Below are 21,408 nucleotides of genomic sequence, written 5' to 3'. Positions count from 1 at the left end.
ACACCACTTCAACCTTTTTTGGAAAAATAAAGTGTGGCTAATTGTATTATTAAGAACCATTAAAGAACTACCAAGGGCTCAACAACACAGCTGGAGTTGAAAGCTGACATCACACATCATGAATACAAGGCCTCCCAAGGCCATTTGGGGGGATTGGGAAAGATAAGCCAAGGAGCTAGGAAAACACGGTATGAAGGAACAACTGCCCAAGCTCTGTTGATGTCAAGAATCTCCCTGAAGTTGCTCCCAACCAATAAGCTCTTCTCAAGATCATATGCTACCACAAGCTCCAAAATAGTGGGAAAAGACCCTACCAACATGTAGCCAACAAACCATACTCTATACAACATAAAAGCTTTCTCAAACCACTTCATAAACTATATGAAGTTTACCACCTAGTATTGAGAGAGGAAATATATACTCTAAATTTTCAAACACAATTCAATGCATGACTAGAGCAAACATACTAACTAAAAATTTTCATTAGACCACCCCTAAGCAAAAAAGTACTTGGCAATCCCAACCTAGTTACAAGTTGTCTTCATTTGCAACTGCAAGATGAATGTCTTCTCTCTTTCTTCAAGTAGTTGTTGTGATTTGCCTTCATAAATGGAACCAATGACCTCTTTCGTTATCTCTTTCAAGTAGACCAACAAAGCCACCACTTTTGATGCCTATAGAAATTTGACTATAAAACTTGTCCTTGTAAGAATCAACTCAATTTTGTATCTCTTCAAATTTGATCCACTACTAGAAAAACCATGTTGAAGAAAATGACAAGAAGAATTCTTAAAACTCTCACTTGATCATTTGTGGTTACTTCCTTTGTGTCATGATCCTTTGATATTTCATATTTGATCATCTTAAGGTAGGATCCCACTCATATCTTGCAAGCTGGAAACCAAAATTGACTAGTAAGTAGTACATGTGCTTAAACATTAGTGATGGCGCCTCTGATAAAGGCCATGCCATGGTGCTTGATGTTGCTTGATGTAGCCCTTCGTGTTACCAGTCATTTTCCAACTATCCTGACTCCTCAACATCACTGATGGCGCCTTGGATGTTGCTTAAACACTAGTGATGGTGCCTTTCATGAAAGCCATGCCATGGTGCTCGATGTTTCTTGATGTAACCCTTTGTGTTATCAGCCAATTTCCAACTATCCTGACTCCTCAACATCACCTCCTTCCCGTGCCCTATGTCAGTTTTCTACTCAATGTGAGTGTTGGGCACCGCTTGTTTGGGCTCCTCCTTGATATACAGGTTCCACTTCTCAGAATTAACTATTGGGTTAACATTCATCTACAAGTTCCACTTCTCATAATTATCATTGTGCACAACATTACATGAGTAGTAGTTTTTAGCATTACTGTTGTTGTTTTGACTAAAATAGCTCATTCCAAATGTAGGTTTTCCATTAGAGATATCTGCCTATAGGTGGTCTGGAACAACTCAAGCTATCAAAAGCCACACTATAGGTTAGCCATACTATCAAAAGTCTACCTAGATACATTTAATGCATGTGCTGAAGTCATCATAGGTCATCTCTAGTTTCGACCCTTCATGCTGATAGTCAACAAAAGAGTATGATCTAGGCTCCACCAATGTCTTATTCTTGGGCATGCTAGCACCATTGTTTTGTGCATCAATGATGCTATCACATAATGTGTTAACTATTTCATTAACATTCATATGCAAGTTCCACTTCTCAAAATTATCACTATGCAAAACATTACATGAGCAGTAGTTTTTAGCATTATTGTTTCTGTTTTGACTAAAACAGCTCATTCCAAATGTAGGTTTTCCATCAGAGATATTTTGCCGATTTAAATCATGGATAGAGCCTATGGGAAATATTTGCATGCCAAGGATGGCATGCATTTGTTGGAGAAATGGGGAGCAGAGGCATTCCCTTTCAATGATGAGTAGATCAATGCTCTACATAAAGCTACAAATGATGAGCAAATCGATGCTCTACATAAAGCTGCAAAACAAAAATTGGAGAATCATAATCTACAAATCCTTTTAGTCCATGATGAACAAAATTATGTGATTGGAAATAATGGAGAATAGGTTAAAGTTATAGATCTAGAATAAAAAATTGTTGCATTGTACTTTTCGGCACATTGGTGCCCACCATGTCAAAGTTTCACACCAGTGTTGGCATCCATTTATAATCAGTTGAAGGAAAAGAACAAGGAATTTGAGGCTGTGTTTATCTCATCTGATGAAGACCAAGAATCTTTTGACAACTACTTCAATGACATGCCATGGCTTAATGTGCCCTACAGTGATTCGAAAATGAAAAAAGTACTTAGTCAGTGGTTTGAAGGAAGGCATACCTTATTTCAGTCAAATTTCTTTTATTTTCTGGTCAAATGCTCCACCTCAAATCTAACCTGTTTCTGAAGATGAGGGAAAAAACTTTTAGAATTGACAATTAGAGAAGTAGCTATGTCTGAAATCTATTCTATATCAACATAGTTCAACTAATCCTACACATCAAATGATGCAAAGAGGTGCTTGGATTTTAGTAGCTGTATATCCAAGATTCATATGCTCTTCTTATTATTGTTCCAATCCATGAGAGAAGTTCAAGTTCTATACCCTACTCTCCAAGTCCTTGCATTAGCCTGTGCAGGTACAACCCAAATAAATAATGGGCAGCAACCATTGTAGCAAGACTAAACAAAATAACACAATTGGCAATCCCACCTTTCTACAAAATAGACACTTGAGACAACAAGAAAAAAGTGAAGACCAACCCTGTGATGACAAACAAGCAGCATGAGATTATGAATATCCTTTTCATTTTACTGACTGTGTTAGAGAAGGATCCTTCATATACTATAAGTAGTAGCTTCATGATACCTCAAGGATCTAATTGTGGCTTCAATTAGAAAGAAGAACATGATTTACAATTTGTATCCACCTTCCTCAAGGTAGACCCTGTAGTCTAATAAAAAGATGCGTCAAAAGAAGGATAAGCTTCCTTTTTTCCCTATCATATCTTTTTTTAATGGTTCTTATAACAACCCTCAACCCATAACCTAGAAAGCTTTTTACTAAAATAACAAGAAACCTCCATTCCACTTACCTTAGAGCCTTCAGTTTTGTTGAGTTATCAAATTGAACATGTCTAGCAGTAAAATATACCCAATTGAAGTTATCCTGCAACTTATGCAGATCATCATCACAAATCATGCCTCTTGATCCACCCATGTTGTTGAGCTACAACACATGCTCTGGACTAGTGCTGCCTGGCCTTGATTACCTAAGTAGCATGGATGTCCATGGCCAATTTAAGGACATGCTAATCATACCACCTGACCCTGCAATATCAGCTTGATTCACTTGATTCATGATATGGCCAGACTAATAAGATGGATCAGAAACCTTTGCATCCATGTTGGCCTTGATCTCGAGGAGGTTGCTATTGTTCAAGATATCTTGACTGAATTTTCCATGATTATTGCTTGAACTGACCAAACTCTTCATTAGCTCTCTATCCCGGCAGCCCACAAATCAAATGTCAAGCTGGAATATAGTCAATCACAAGAAGTTTTTTTGACATAATTTCCCCATGTGGAAAAGGGGATTTTTTTCCCCTAATAGTGTGTTCAATACCATGAGCTTCTCCTTGGGAGCCAACACATACATAGCTAGTTGCTACTAGTTTCCATTGAGGGTAAGGGGCTACTAGGCCCCACCCTAGATTGGTAGCCACAGACACTGCTCTCACAGCCAACCATCACAACCTGCTCTAGAGGCTTTTGCCAGCCTATTCATTGCCCTCCACATGTTGATGAAAGTCTACATGTGGTTCTATCTACTAGTTTTTCGCCTAGTTCATCATCCTCACCTCAGCTGTTACTATTTGGGATCTTTAAAGTTTGCTACAGCCATCATGACCGGTTCAGTTGTTGCATTTCTTCTCCAGGCCTACTGACCACTTATTGCGGTTTGCCATGTAGCATCTTGATTGCTGCCAAATCTGCCCTACTTCATTTGCAAATTACATCACTTCATGATCTGTGTTTTGTTGTTTCAGTACTTCACCATGAGTCTCATGGCATAACTTTACAATGTGGAGAGGCTATTGTATCAGCATTATTTCCTATTCGTTGAAGCTAGATTTGTGTTTTGTTTCCTTTGTCATCTTCTATGAGTTCTTCTCGCTATGTTCCTTTCATTGCTTCCATAGTGCACACTCACACAAAGAACTCTTTCCCACAAGATCATTTTTCTTCATTTTAGGGTGCCTCCTTGCCAATGCAATCTCCTTCAAGCTTTTCATTATTTCTATATCTAACTCCACAAATCATCTAAAATACAAAAAGCAATATGTCTTTACTATGGTCTTGGCATAGTTAAACTTCCTCTCATGATTTAAAGAGCATCTGATATTATTGAGATGCTATTTGTAAAGCCTTTAAGCAACAAGTGGCTAATAAGCCTAATTTAAAGTCTTTAAAAGGGATCCATTTCTTGCTAATGTGCAACAAGTGCATCACTGTACCTTGAACTACAGTGGCAAAAAAAACCAGTCAACTCTTTCAGAGATGTCTTCTTTCTAGCTTAGTAGAGTCTAGTTTCATTTGCCAACTATAGAATTCCTTACCTAAGGCGATCCATCACACCATTTAATAATCCCACGAGCATTCACATTTCCCTACATGCAAAACAATTAGTCGATTAGCAACATCTTGACAATGATAAGACATGTACAATTTATTGATCTGACCTATGCTTAAAAGGCATAGACCTAGATGGAAATAACATGAAGTATAGCAAGGGCAGCATTGTATTATTCTGCATTGTATGAAGTATAGCAAGGCCTACTATATCGTGCCCAGCCTAAAGCTTTCACCTAACCTTCATGATGATCACAAGCTGCACCTTACCCCCTCACAAGAAATTGCAACCTGCACACGACCAAAAAAAAATCAATCTCTTCAAGCAGACACAGATGGAGGATTGGAATACCTTAGAAAAAAATCTTACTTGTATCGTAAGAGGAGTGAACTAGGAGTCTCTAGTGCCATCTCTGATTTTTGTGTAGTCAACAAGCATGGGTCAAAGCCATTAAAAGCAGAACTGTGAATGTAAAAAAAAACCATGTAAGTTACCATTAAGTTACCAGATAATTGAAGTAACACAGAGAATAGATCAAAATCATATGCGAAAAGTAGCTTCTTGATTAGAGAAACTACTTCAACCTTGCTGGACTCTATCTAATCAAATAGGGAAGTTATGCCACTATTGGTGGATATTGAGTTGTTTATGCTTTGATAAGGACTAATCGGAGTAGCTTGTTGAAACTAACGATTAAAATAAACCTTTGCAGATGGCCCTCGATTAGAAATATGATATTTGTGATTAACGACCTACAACTGCTGAGATTATGATGAATCTTGCAACGGGCCTGGTTCTGTGCTAGTAGGCGTAGTATTGTTGGGTGCAAGATGATGTTCTTGCCACATAATGCTCTTGATTTGATCAACAATATGTTGAGATATCGAGCTCCACTTGTGATATGCCAGGGTGACCGTTGTGCATTTATGTCACCGACTTGTCAGTTGCAGATGCAGTTGGTACACCGCCCATGAATAACAGCTAGATGAAAGCTATCCATATCTACTCTAGTTCGTGGCTCAGTTAGTATGCCACCTTAGTTAGTTGAGTTTGGTTTGAGACCCATATATGTTCTTCTATTTCTATGTACTTGAGTTCTTTTCGCTTACACAACTAAGAAGAGTAAAACTGTTTTCAGCCTCCACCCTTGTGTGTATTCTCCCATTGTGCAAGCAAGAAAGCTACAAGTGAGACTCCTTCCTTCTCTCCCATAATCTTGACATGGTATCAGAGCCTTGTTCGTGGTAAGGAGCTCAAGAAAGCAAACCAAGTTCGCGGTGTTCTGGTAAGAGGACCAGTGTTGCTTTCATTTTTCTGTTTTGGGAGCAAGTCTCTGAAGGTAGCACAATCGAAAAGTGCAAGAGTGCATTGTCTCAGATTAGACTCCCTTCGCGGTGTAGCAAGAGGGCAGTATATGCTGCGGGAGAAGGCTTTAGCCCTCACTTGCTTTGTTTTTTGATTTGAGGCCGTTTTGGGGCCTGTTTTGGAGGTGGAAGTTTTCCGCACGCACTCAGGAAAAGGCCTAGTTTTATACTGTGCGAACACTGTTCTACAGGTCGGTGAAAAGTTACTGTAGAAATTGCATCGTATGCCTATGCGCAGAGACATTGGGAGTTACAAAATCATCCTTGTTGCCTGTTGATGCAAAATCATCACTAGGAAGTGACTGTGTGGTCAAATACCACTTTCGTCAGTTTTGCAGATTTGCCCTTGTGAGGCTCAAGCTGTGTTCTTTGCAGTGACAGAATCTTTTGCAGTGTTCTGTAATGGCATCTGATTCTCTTTCACAGATTGTCACTGAAAAGCTTGACAAGAACAACTTCCAAGCATGGAAGTTTAGAATGACAAATTTCCTTATGGGAAAAGGATATTGGGAATTTGTTGCAGATAAATGAAGAAGAACCAGTTCTTCCTGATGTTCCCAATCAACAGCAAATGCAGGCATTTAAAGCATGGCATGAGAGAGCCAGGAAAGTTATGTACTGGCTGTCTATCAGCATTTCAGACTCAAGAAGGACATCATGAAAACCAGTCCTATGGAGGAGGATGTGGTAGAAATCAGAATATGTAGCAAACTCAAGAAAACCAGTCCTATGGAGGAGGATGTGGTAACTCTAGAGGCAGGGGGAGCCAAAGAGGTCGTGGTGGATGGCAAAGAGGCCAAAATGCAAACAACAATTTTGAATGCTACTACTGTGGTAAAATGGGTCATATGGCTAAAGACTGCTATAAAAAGCAGAATGACATCATGAATGGAAAATTGCAACAAGGAAATTATGCATCTTCTAGTAGACAGGGTGATGACAGAAATAAGCATTTGTTTATGGTGCAACACATGACCAATTCTGTGATAAGTGCAGAAGAAAGCAACGATGTGTGGTATGTTGACTCAGGTGCATCAAACCACATGACAGGTCATGCAGAATGGATGCAGGATGTAAGGAAAATGGAAAAACCAGGATTTGTGGAGACTGGTGATGATAGTGCACATCCTATTGTGCAGATTGGAAAAATTCATTTGTCTATGCAGGATGGGAAAAAGAAATACCTGTCGGATGTATTTCATGTCCCGAATATCACCAAGAACCTAGTATCTGTTGGTCAAATGGTTGAGTAGGGCTTGCAGATCAGATTTAATTCTCATGGACGCTTTGTTGAGGATATGAAAAATAAAGGTCGCTTGATAGCAAAAAGAAATAAGAAGGGCAGAATGTTTACGTTGGATGGAAGCATGCCTGAATTGAGTGCAGCAATGTTTGCACATGGGACCGGTGTAGTTGCAGTTATTGATATCTGGCATAAACACATTGGTCATGTTAATGTACAATGACTTAAATCAATACAAGCCCAAAATATTATTGCAGGATTGCCTAAATTCAAGGTTGCAAAAATGCATAAGGTATGTGAAGCCTGTCAGTTTGGAAAACAGGCAAGGAAACCATTTCCTAGACATGTTCAAGAGAGTAAGAAGCCATTGGAATTAATCCTCTCTGATGTGTGGACTACTAAAGCTGCATCTCTTGGAGGTTGTCATTATTTTGTCACTTTTATTGATGACTATAGCAGAAAAGTTTGGGTGTATTTTATGAAAAAGAAAAGTGAAGTTTTTGAGCATTTCAAAACTCTTAAAGCTATGGTTGAAAAAGAAACAGGCCTGCAAATAAAATACCTAAGGTCAGATGGAGGGGGACAGTACCTCTCAAATGAGTTTGCAAGGTTCCTGCAGGAGAATGGCATAAAGCAGCAATATTCATGCAGTCATACCCCACAACAAAATGGAATTACAGAAATGAAAAACAGGCATATTGGAGAGGTATCTCGTGCCATGCTCAACGAAAAAGACGTGCTAGATTTTTATTGGGCTGAGGCAGTTGCTACAGCAGTCTACATAATGAATAGGACTCCCACTGCAGCAATCCATGGGATAACTCCAAAGGAGAGGTATACTGGTAGGAAAAAAACCAGATATTTCTCATTTGAAAATTTTTGGTTGCATTGCCTATGTTCATGTGCCAGATGAGTTGAGATCCAAGTTGGATCCAAAAGCTGAGAAGTGCATCTTTATTGGTTACTCTTTGCAGCAGAAATGGTATAGATGCTATAACCCTTCTACTTGTAAGTTTACAGTGAGGAGAGATGCTATTTTTGATGAGATGAGTAGCTGGTATAAACTAGTAAATGTGATTGATAATGTAGATGCACAAAATGGTAATGCTGCAAAGAATTCACAACAGCAGTCACAAGATATTAGTGGTCCTGGAGCATCCTCTAGCAGTGGTTCACATTCTTTGCCATGGATAGGCAGATTGAAATAAGGAGAATCTTATCAAAGCAATGCAGATAGTGGTATGGAGGTATTATGAAAAGGAAAAGAGAAGGTAGATCAGCCCATTTTTTATGTGAATGCCAGTCACTCTTATGTGGATGGTGAATGCAGTGGCTCAAAACAGAGCATTGATGACAAGTTGGGTATTCCTTCTATTGTTACACCTGGAGTAAGGAAGACCAGGGATGTTTTGAGAGCACCTGTGAGTGAACCTACTTTGTGCAGGTCTACCAGAGCTAGGTATCCTGTGGATAGGCTGAAATATGATGGATTTACAGCCATTCACTATGCAGATATGGTCAAAGTGATACAGGAACCAGAACCCACTTCTTTTGAGCAAGCCATGGAAAAAGAAAAATGGGAGAAAGCCATGGATGAAGAAATGGATGCCTTGGAAGAAAATGCTATATGGGAATTGGTACCTTTGCCTAAAGATAAGCATGCAATTGGTTGTAAGTGGGTTTATAAGGTGAAACACAATGCAGATGGTTCTATGAATAGATACAAGGCAAGATTAGTAGTCAAGGGGTATGCACAAACATATGGCATTGATTATGAAGAAACATTCAGTCCGGTTGCAAGGATGGCAACCGTAAGAGCAGTCATTGCTATGGCTGCATCAAAGGGATGGTCTTTACATTAGATGGATGTAAAGAATGCCTTCTTGCATGGTGATTTGCAAGAAGAGGTCTATATGGAGCAGCCACTAGGTTATGTGCATGCTCTTCATCTTGAGTTTGTTTGTAGGTTGAAGAAAGCCTTGTATGGCTTGAAGCAAGCACCTAGAGCATGGTCTGACAAGATAGGACAGTATCTTGTCACTATTGGCTTTCAGATTTCCAAGGTAGATTTCTCACTTTATGTGAGAAAAACAGAGAAAGGTATTATGCTACTTGTAATTTATGTTGATGATTTGATTATGACAAGTGACAGTGATGAAGATATCCTTCATGTGAAAATGCTATTGAAGCAGAAGTTTGAGATGAAGGATTTGGGAGAGATGCGTTATTTCTTGGGCATTGAGGTGATTAGATCACCAAGTGGGATACGGCTCTTGTAGAGGCAGTATGGATTGGACATGCTGTCCAAATATGGGATGACAGGCTGTAAGCCTATTTCAGTTCCTTTGGAGCAGAATGTGAAGTTGAGCGCAGATGCAAGTGAGCTTCTCGAAGACCCTACTATGTATAGACGCATAGTAGGAAGTTTGATTTATATGACTATTACTAGGCCAGATTTGAGCTATGCTGTTGGATTGGTAAGTCAGTTTATGCATGCTCCAAGGAAACTGCATTTGGATGCTGCTAGATGCATACTCAGGTATGTGAAGTCCACATTGCAGTATGGACTACTTTATGAGATTGGGGCTTAGATATAGTTGTATGGATACACTGATGCTGATTGGGCTGGTAGTATTTCTGATAGAGGATCTACCAGTGGATATGTGTTCTCTTTTGGGAGTGCTGCAGTCACTTGGAGTAGCAAGAAACAGCCTACAGTTGCCTTGTCAAGCACAGAGGCTGAGTATAGGGGCGCAGCAATGGCTGCATGTGAGGCAGCTTGGTTGCATAAGCTACTTTATGATATGCATCAGCCTACAGATGGGCCAGTTGTCATTTATTGTGACAACATGAGTAGTATACACTTGGCAAATAACCCAGTATATCATGCTAGAACAAAGCACATTGAGGTGCATTATCACTATGTGCGGGAGAGGGTTTTACTAGGTCTTATTGATCTAGTTTATGTCAACACAGAGGATCATGTAGCTGACATATTTACGAAGGCATTGGGCGCAGAGAAGCTGCACAAGTTTAGAGATCTGCTTGGTGTGCAGGAATTGGGATTGAGCTCAAGGGGAAGTGTTGAGATATCGAGCTCCACTCGTGATATGCCAGGGTGATCGTTGTGCATTTATGCCACCGACTTGTCAGTTGCAGATGCACTTGGTACACCACCCATGAATAATAGCTAGATGACAATTATCCTTATCTACTCTAGTTCGTGGCTCAGTTATTAGTATGCCACCTTAGTTAGTTGAGTTTTGTTTGAGACCCATATATAGGGTTCTTCTATTTCTATGTACTTGAGTTCTTTTGGCTTACACAACTAAGAAGAGAAAAACTGTTTTCAGCCTCCACCCTTGTGTGTATTCCCCCATTGTGCAAGCACGAACTACAAGTGAGACTCCTTCCTTCTCTCCCACAATCTTGACACAATAGCCCTCTCCATCTTGGGCCCTATTGATGATGATGATAATTCCAATACAGGAGGGATATGTGAAATGCATAATCTCGACACTGAGAGCTTCTAGGGTAAAATAATTATCATTGTGCTTTGTAACTTAAGGAAAAAGAATGACAGAGATACCTGGGAATCCTTCAGCACTACTAAGGTTGCTGCCGCAAGTAGCAATCGCACCATAAAGAGTATTGAGTTAGCATCGATGGAGCCTTACCTACAAGAAGCCAGCCCCTTTCAGTCCACCATAGCTTCATAGCTTGCATACATATACATTCATTCAATCAATCGTTATTCCATCAAAATTAGCATGACAAGCTACTAAGGTTTTATGCTCCCTTCTTGTCTTAAATAATCATAGTGCATATTAATGAAGAGTCACACCAAAGGAAGGTCAAGAGTTGAGAAACAAAGTTCTTTTATCCGTTTGGACTATTCTACATCTACATCTACACCCTACACTCTCTTATTGTGAGATATACCTAGTCTCTGATCAAAGGTAACATTTCCTATGTGGCATGCATCCCAAAAATTTTGAGCCCAAACTTCTCATGTCTATTGCTATTCTTACATCCATAGAAGATAAACAACTTCTTAATGAAGAGATCCATAACTAATCCTAGAGGAGGTCTAATGCCCATCTCTAAAAGATCAACTTATGTTGATGTAACCTTAACTTAGCATACACAATCAGTCAGATAGTCTTTTCTAATGCACCAAGCAACTATTGGAGTACACCTTATGTATAGAAATATATTCTAGGTGCCATTCTCTATAGCATGAGGCCCATTTGACTTGCCTAAGCTTCCATGAACTTGTCATAGGGTGAAGCTTGTCTCCTAAAAGGAAAAATGAATCTCAAGGGTTATTGTAGTATCTCTGTTTGAGCCTAGTCTCCTTCTTGGAACAATCAAGCCATTGTGTATACCACCTAGGTTGATCAAGATTGACTTATGTAGGGAAGTCTATCATGCATAACAGGGATAATGAGGGTAACATCACAAAACCACATGGCTTGATAATGGTCACCTTATGCAAGGAAGCTATCATGTATGACCACGATTATGTCCTTGCGTTACCAAGATTATGGTCATCATTTTTGTTCAGAGTTTTTTATGTTTGAAATAATTTTCAACTAAAAGCAATGAACCTAAAGATGAAAATCAAGGGAAGTCATGTGCAATTGCACTAATTGATTTTGATAAGAAGTAGTCTGGCAAGGACCTCTGTAGTAAGCATAACTATTGCAAGATAAAAGCCCAAATCAATTTCAAGCTACCTACTCTGAAAAAACAAGACAAGCTGCTTGCTTTGAATTGATATGACACCTAGGCAAGCATCCAGTATGTTATAGCTAGGTTGATCAATGTCATTAAGTATTTCTCTTGCTTTAGTACATTTCAATAGTTTGTTTTTTCACCTTCAAGCCTATTGAAAGCTATGTTTAGACCCTAGAGTTTGTGCAAAACACCTAGCCACTTTGGAACATTGCCAATCAGAGTGTTGCTCAAATCGGTAAGATAGAATATATGCATTGGAATGACTTCAAATAATTGGTTGGTATTTAGGTACATGACCACCACCACAATACACTCCCAAGTTGAGTCTAATATGCTTCTTGACGTGAGATTCTAGGGCATAGCTGCTACTTAAGATGGATGCCTATTGAAACCCAAAACAACTTACTTGTACCAAGCTACTCAAGAAGATTACCACACAACCTATTTGTACCAAGCTTTTCAGGAGGATAGGCTAAAGAGTGTACTAGATAGCCTGCATGAACCAAGCTCAAAGGACTATGCTAGGGGATTATGTTCAGAGGACTATGTGGTGAACAATGCATTACATGAATTTATGCAAAGGGGCTAAGTCTCCTCCTAGTGATCTAGATTTCTACACATGCTTTAGTCATTTACTAGAATTTCTTCAAACTATTTTGATAGAAAATTACATAGATAATTGCATGTTAGGCTTTAGATTTGCAAGCATAATCACTACATATAGGGCGTCATTAAAGTTTTATAGTTGTTATCTTTAAGATAACACATAAATTCAAGTGTATCCACCTATAGGTGTGATGCCTGGAGGCATATTCCATGGTGGATTCTATGAGGTTTTTATTCCATAACAGATTCCGTGAGTTTTTTGGTGGATTTCGTAAAACTATATTTATATTTCAGGGCTCATACACAAGAGGTGGATTCCCTGCGCAAGAAGTTGACAGAGATGCTTGTTCTTTTCGAGCGTTAGGTGAATTTAATGTGCACGTGGGTGATTCCACAGTGGGTGATTCTGCAAAATATGTATTAAATTAATGGATGTTTATGAGATTAGAGTGCACTCATATCAAATTAAGGTTAGGACATAGTTCCAACCTATTTATTTATTTTGTAGCTAAAGACTGCTAGGTATTCAATTTTGTGGGTTATATTTTATTATTTTCTAACAATTGTGAATGCTTCATTTTATGTGTAGAGCACGCAAGCGGTGGCATTGGGAAGCAACAGGGCAATGGCATGTATTCAAATTACATATAAGAATTATTTCTGATGGATGCGCGCCTTATCACTAAAGGCACGGCATCAATATTTATTTAGGCATGCTTATTTATTAAAGCGCTTGACAAACATGTATTATTTTGTATGCGCATAGGCGTTTGATTTAAAATTTATTATTGGACATTGTATCTAGGCACAACCCAATTTTTGGATGCCCAAATTCTTTATTCTTTATTTGGACGAAAGCAAACGCAAAAGCCCAAAGCATGCTAATTGTAAATTGGGCTATTTTTTACCTTAGAGATTAATAAATCTATAAATACATGCCTTGTGAAGCGCTCATACAAGGCATGGAGGAGATTGCACCCAATTGGTATTCTTTTCTCTTGTCATGCAAAATATATTTTTGTCTTTATGAAGCTTTTGTAGAGTTCTTTGTTCTCGAGGACCTTCCGACATTCACTACACATGCATACAACATCTGATTTGCACACGAAGGTGGTCTGGATCAAGTCAAGCTGGCATTGACAATCCCTCTATCATTGTTGGCCATTACTCTGGTTACAATGTAGAAAACAAGAGTCCTACTTCACTTCTAGTGTCTTATATGATAATCTAGGCTATGGATCTTCAACCTTCATTAATCTCACTGGATTCATGATGTCAAGATTGAGACTTTCTTGTGCATGTATTTTTTGTCACTGTTGCATGTTACTGGACTCACATCATACATAATGTACAAGATAATCAAATAAATTCCTCCATTATATGCTCAGTAATTAAGGTTTGATGCTAGAAATCATAAAATCACCCAATTTCTTTAGAATCAAGCAACTACAACTCCAATTTCGCTACTTGGAAGCATGGCTCCCTTAGCAACTTTGCTAATTCATTCAATCCTAGGTAAATAACCTTGCTTTTTCTCACATTAGTCACAACCCTAGATAGCTCTAGAAAAATTTCATACACTTTCATCAACTACATCTACTAGTTGCTTCTCTACTTGTACAATATTGGTTAGTTATTGGTGGCAAAGAGTTGGGAGACCAAGTGTTTTCTTTATGGTATAGAAATCCCCTTGCTTACTCCATGTTGCACCTTCAAATCCAAATTCCTAAGCAAAGGGTTGGTGATTATGGTGGCAAAGAGTAATGGGGCAATGGGACACCCTTTCCCATCGACCTCTTTACCTCAAATGGACCTAAGCATAGACCATTTACAAATACATTCTAAAGAGATTGAAGCATCCCTACATAAATTCCACGATTCCTCCTCCGTCATCTATCATAGTGATGAACTCTTGTTGCTTTTTTTACTTCATCAATTTATAAAATTAATTGGTCGAAGCACTGGCCCCATAAGATACAATTTCCCTTAGACTAAATTTTGGCAACTTCACCTTTATGTTTTTGCAAATCCTCCATGTAATGCTCCACTTCTTTGAGAAGTTGATAAAACATTCCATTACTAGAACACTTAGCAAGAGTCATAATAATATACTCCCTACATTGCTAACTACTAACATGCAACCCTCTTTGAAGTCAATCCTAATATTTGCCATACATCTTGGTAATCTTAGTGATGATAGCTATGGATCTCATCTAGTTCTACGTTGGATTAGCCATTGGATTGTTGGTTTGTTTCCAAGCATCCCTCAGCTATAGGTTGAATCATTCCCTTTCTAGAAAGGAGGTGTTGAAAGAGAGGGGCTTCCATTCCTTTCTCCTACTAAACACATGGTTCTTGGATGGACTTCCTAGGCACCCCACATTAGAATAGATCATAGTGAGCTAGCTAATGAACATTATATCTTTGTTTGAATGTCCATAATCCAAAATAGCAAAATAGCCTTGTCAAAAAAACATTTGCAAGAAGCTTTTAAAGGAAAAGTTTTTATTTCTTGCCTCCGTTAGACTTCAAAGAATTTGGTGGTTGAACTTATTTGTTTCCATCATGCTTTAACTTCAGCATCTCTAAAATTGCGATTGATAATTAGATTGCCCCTTAGGTATCTTTGCCATACATCTTGGTAATCTCAATGATGATAGCTATGGATCTCATCTAGTTCTACATTGGATTAGCCATTGGATTGTTGGTTTGTTCCTAAGCATCCCTCAGCTATAGGTTGAATATTTCCCTTTCTAGAAAGGAGGTGTTGAAAGAGAGAGGCTTCCATTCCTTTCTCCTACTAAACACATCCTTCTTGGATGGACCTCATAGGCACTTTCCAAGAGATCATAGTGAGCCAGCTAATTAACATTATATCTTTGTTTGAATGTCCATAATCCAAAATAGCAAAATAGCCTTGTCAACAAAACATTTGCAAGAAGCTTTTAAGGGAAAAGTTTTTATTTCTTGCCTCCGTTAGACTTCAAAGAATTTGGTGGTTGAATTTATTTGTTTCCATCCTACTTTAACTTCAGCATCTCTAGGATCGCGACGACTGATAATTAGGTTGCCCCTTAGGTTCCTCCTTCTGAGACTTGTTTGTTTCCTTGAATTTACCCTTCTTAACCTATGTTTTTTCCTTTTTTCTTATTTTGAAGTTCTTCCTTATCTCCATTATTTTCTCTTTAGCTTCTTCTTAGCTCAATTCCTTTTTGGGCATTCCTTTGCAAAGCACCCATCTTCTTTGCATTTGAAGCATGTATCCAAGAAGAGGGAGAATTTGACATCGACCAAAAACTCAATCCCATTAGGATCAAAAAGCTAGAGCATCTCAATGATATTCTTCCTCTTATCCCAAAGTAAGAGAGGCCACTTGCTCCACTAGTTAATATTATTGTAAGAACATAGAGCACTTCTACTAGCACATTAACTTCTCCATCTAGCAAAGTAGGAAGTCCATGAAAACTAGCCCATATTGGGCATTCAATTTCCAAGATCTCCTCAGGAATAAAATCAACATGCCATGGAAGAATGTAAACAAGGCTCACCTTAAGCCAAACAAGTGAACCCAAAACCCAATCTCTTTTTGCTTTAGATGAATGCAAGACCCAAAAGAAATCTAATGGCAAGCAAAACAATGTGACCACCACTTTGATCCATAGCTAAGCCAAAAAAATCTAGCAACTCATCCTCAAGGGGGACCTTCCCTTAAAATACAAGTACATATTGCATAGAGAATAATAAGCATTGCTTTGCCGAATGCATGGCAACAAGGATATCACTCATGAACATAGCACTTGCTCCCCAAATTCTATTGTGACTCTCTTTTAATTCTCATTAAATATTTTTGGTCACCCCACATCTTCTTCTCTAGCTCTTCCTCCATGTTCATGCTAGCAATGACAATGTTAGCATAATCCATCTCCATCCCATTGTCTTGCTTCTATTGGTTTATGTTTGTGCTATGTGTTCCATCATCTCTTACTCCTTGTTCACCGCCCTAAATATGCTACATGCATGAAAGTGGGAGTATATGCCACATGTTGGTAGGAAATGTTTCCCTTTTAATGAACTTAATACAACTACCCTAGTTAATAGACCATGTGCCATGACTGTCTATTGAGAGCTCCCCTCTTCAATTTTCCACATACTAAAGAGATTCTATGTCTTTCATTTAAGGAATAGGCTATTACCATTTGAATTGTTTCTATTTTGCTTCATATCTATCTAGTAAAATTAAAAACCTAGTTCCAATTTAAAAATTCCTAGTTACTAACTAGAAAAAATTGTGCATTTACTAGAAATAAGACTATTTACCATCTAGTTTAGTGTCTAAAGTTCCTTGTGTTACACAGGAGACGGGGAACATTTAGATGATATAGCAGCGGTCGCCCACACTGACTCAAATAGTTGGTGTTGTTCCAAGCAACAGAGATGGAGTTGAAACTGATGTGTATTAAATCTTTCATTCAAAAAGTGATTCAATTTGTTTTCACAACCATTGGAAATGCATGCTCATCTCGAGAAATTTTGTGGAAAGCTTCCTACTATCAACCACAGTGAGTACAGGGACAACAGGTTTAGTGCAAAGTATGCCTTGACATGAGCAGAATGTATCCCACAAATTGAATGATTCTATCTAGAGTGTATCTAGGGAAGAGGACTGTTTTCATCTCTGATATCATGTAGAAAACCAAAGATAAAGATGAACAAAGGCTAGGCCAGAAGGATAGCAGCCATGCTCCCTATTCAATTCATTATCATCCACAGTCAATTGTGTATAGACACACAAATCATACAAAAGTAAGGTAACCTATATGTAACCATAGGTAAGTCAGTGTGACCCAACCTTATTTAACTAAGGTAAAAAACTAAACCAAGGTTCATGAGCTTGACTCTCAACATCAAGTTCTCTAATCCTACCCTAAAGTTAGAAGCTTCTAGGGAGATGCTAGAAGAAATGGATGATTAAGTCAAAGCCATCAAGCAAGATATTCAAGTTGCTAAATATGAGCAAAAGGTGTACAGTGATCTAGGGAGACAAGAATGGATTTTCAAGCAAGGAGACATAGCTTTCATCAGTGTCTATCCAAAGAAGAGCTCCTTCTCTTTGAGAAAATTCAAGAAACTAGTCCAAGATATTGTAGACCCAACAATATTCTCAAGTATCTAGGATCAAATGCATACAAGCTTCAACTCCTTGAACACTTGAATGCTCTTAATTTATTTCATATTAGCTTGTTGAAAGCTTGGTTAGCAAACACTGATCATATTCTTGATGATCAATAAGTTGTAATCATAGATTATTTTAAGAGCCAACATATACTTTCATGTTATAGAATATGTGGCTAAACTTGTATTTTAGGCTTTCGAAAGTGTGGCGATGTGTTCTCTATACCAAAGATATCCTATAATCAGTTGGAAAATATTTTTTATGAAAATAATAAAGTAATAAAATGTTTAAAGTGTCAAGGAAAGAGGATGTCATTAATAAGGTAGTGAAAAACTTTAGAAGATTTGCTGATTAAATTGGCTAAGTAGGAAGATTCTACGAAAATTGGTCGTTCGCAAGCTTCGCCTAGGAATAATTTCGTGCGTAGATGCATATGGTGTGATTGCAAAAAATTGGGTTGGGTACCATGAGATTGTTGATTTTATGCAAGAAATTGGGTTGGGTACTGATTTTTCTAAACAAAAAGAGTTATTTGCTTATGTATTTCAGCAAACAGAGAAGAGGGCTAAATTATCAGCCAACAGAGTTACAGGGGGATGAGTTATTTCAGCCAAAAGATTTTTATGTTGATTCATTTCAACATACAAAGTTTGGGGCTATTTATATGTAGTCCAAAGAGACTATAAATGATTTATTTCAACTAATATGGTTGGGTACTTCCCATTTGCAAAAAAAGTTGGGTTTACAAGAGAAAATGGGTGAAGCCAAGGTTCAAACCAAGTACAAAATAGTTGACAAGAAAGTTAATAAACCAATTGCAGGGTTGTTACCTCCTAACAATGATGGGCAAATGAAGAGGGTTGCCAAGCACTCAAATTTGAGGAATCCAAAAAATATTTTCAGCAAAGACATTAGCAAAATTGAAGATCGGGAATGGGGAGTTCTCGCTTCTATGATTTGAGGAGAATATGCTCACTACTGATGCAATGTTTAGAAAGATTGAAGCTATATCGACAATGAATGCAAAAGAGACATTGAAACAGTATACTAATGATACCTTGACTAAGAGTATTATTACTAAAATAATTGAGAATGTAAATGAAATGGATAAATTGCATGCAGATGGTATAAACTCAGGATGATGCAGAAGAACCGAACATTTTGATTGAGGGTGTTTATATGCAAGATGCAGAAGTTAGAGAGGAGGGCAAGGAAGACATTGTGACAATGTTGCTGTACAAGACAAATATACTTTCATAGGTGTTTTTCCCAAATTAATCATAGAGAGATATGCTATGGATTGCAAAGCTAGAGGGGGTGATGATACTCAACCTTTGTTTCAGACATGGATGCTAAAACATGAAGATGTATACATACGTATCTATGGATTTCAAGAGTTTCGCCAACTTGAAAAAGGAATGATAGAATATTCAAGTGATTGTCTTCAAGAGGGTGACATATGTAGAATGATGAAGCAAGTTTTCAATCCTAGCGGACTCTATGTGTTGCTAAGTATGATATATAGGTTGTTTAAACCAAAAGCAAATGTATGGGATGTATGCATGCCTTATTGGTCGATTATCCAATAGTCGTTTGATCTAGGAGGAGGGATATTATTGTAGGTTACTGGTAGTCAGGTTGGAGTAGAGTTGAAGATCTTGAAAACTGTTTTATGTCAGCAAGGATTTATGGTGACCGGAACTTCTAGGATAGGCTTCTATACCTAGGGAAGAGGCTTGCAAAGTTTGGTTGTCATATGACTTGGTCTAGAAAGTTAGAGTGTCAAGAAGGTCGATGTTTTTTGCCAAGACTATGTGTAGTAAAAGACATTGCAAGCTGCGCAGAAAATTTTAGGGTTTGAAATCTTTGAAATTTAGTTCTAAGTTCCTCACAAGAGTTGTAGATAAAAATCAAGGCTACAACTTTACAGAAGAAAGCTCAGCAATTCAAGTTACGGATCAAAAAATATGGGTAGTTTTCTACAAGGTGTCCTGTAGGACAATTTTTCGGGCATAAAGAGATTGAATCTAAAGGATATAAAGTATTGTATGCGACATATACTTTAACAGAGGTGGATAGGAATTACTTGAGGATACAAAAGAGTGTGCAGTGGAGGACTTGACAAAAGAAAGACAAAGATGACAAGGTAGATTAAGATGCACCCTTTTCCTTGCCAGGAAACCTCAAGGCTTGGTTCTATTCACCGTGGCCATAGCAGTACGTTTTCATCCCTTTGATGCTTGGGTGGTGCTCATTAAGCCCCATATACTTTCCTTACTACTCAATGAAGCACCTAGGGTTATTGCTTGACAAAGGAGAAGCCTATGTCTTTCTGTTTCTTACTACTGATAGTTGTGGTGTTGCCTGAGATTAGAGTATCATTGGATGGGCTAGAGGCATGCGTTTTCCTCTCCTTATCTAGGCCATGATTCTCTGCCTCACAATTAGACTACTAGAGAAAAGTCCTATTTTTAGGATTAGATATGATGTCTATACAATTAAAACAAAAGGGTTCTATAGAAACAACATGTGTAAAGATACAGTCCAAAGTTCTTTGAAGAGGGCAAACGAGACCACTATTCAATCAAAAAAAGGTCTAAAATTATCCACGCTAAGAGTTCGAGGTCTGATACATGTACACTGCCTTAATAGAATTAACAAATGTACTAGTTTGTCCACCCACTAAACAAATCAGAAAATTTACAACATTGATTGATATGTAAACTACTTCACTTGCTAGTACTAGAATATGCAAGACTTGACTAATGTTATTAGATAGAATTTGATGGGTGGTGTAGGGAAAGAAGTCGTTAATGATAGCGACAGATGTTGAGGTTACAAAAGTGGCTGATTGTGGATTACAACACAAAAAGGGAAGGCGATTCGATGAGGCCAATCAGTCAATAGGCCGTAGCTAAGGCAAGCCACCCTCCTACACCCTCTCTGCCCAACTAGCAAGTTCTCCAAAACTTAACATGCCTAGATTAAGGATGTATAGCATCCAATGAACCAATCCCCTTTGGGAGAGGGGGTGTATGGAAGCAAACTTCAATCCATATTTGTATGTCTAATGTGATAAACCATAGGTTAATGATGTGGATCTTTGATCTTTGCATATTCCATGTGATATACAAGTTATTTAAAATCCAAAGGGGATGTCTTGCATGTATGTGTGTCTTCTTGGTCAACTATCCAATGGATGTTTGACCCAATAGGAGACTACAATGGACAGGTAGGGCTGAACTAAATATGTCTAAAAATATTTTTATTGGGAGAGGATTAATGTTGACCGACACATCCAAATTGGGCTTTTATACCTTGGGAAGGGTCTTACAAAGCTTGGTTAACATCTGAGTTTGTATGCAGGAGATATAGAGTCACGAAGGTCAATGTCTAGCTAGGACTACATGTTGTAATGAACGGTTGTAGGTTGCATAGAAAATTTTAGGGGCTGAAATCTTTAGAATTTGGTCCAAGTGTCTGAGATAAGTTGTAGATCATGAGCAACGCTAAATTTTTGCTTTTTAAAACTTGGCGATCTAAGTTATGGCTCAAAAGATACGAGCAGTTTTCTACAAGGTAGTCCTATGGGACATTTTTCTGGACAGGATCAAAATTAATCTAATGGATGTAAAATATTCCATGTG

This window comes from Lygodium microphyllum, chromosome 26 (assembly GCF_053477565.2).
Source record: "Lygodium microphyllum isolate KBCC chromosome 26, Lygodium_microphyllum_v1.1.10, whole genome shotgun sequence".
Classification (NCBI taxonomy): Eukaryota; Viridiplantae; Streptophyta; class Polypodiopsida; order Schizaeales; family Lygodiaceae; genus Lygodium; species Lygodium microphyllum.
This window is presented reverse-complemented; position numbering follows the sequence as displayed.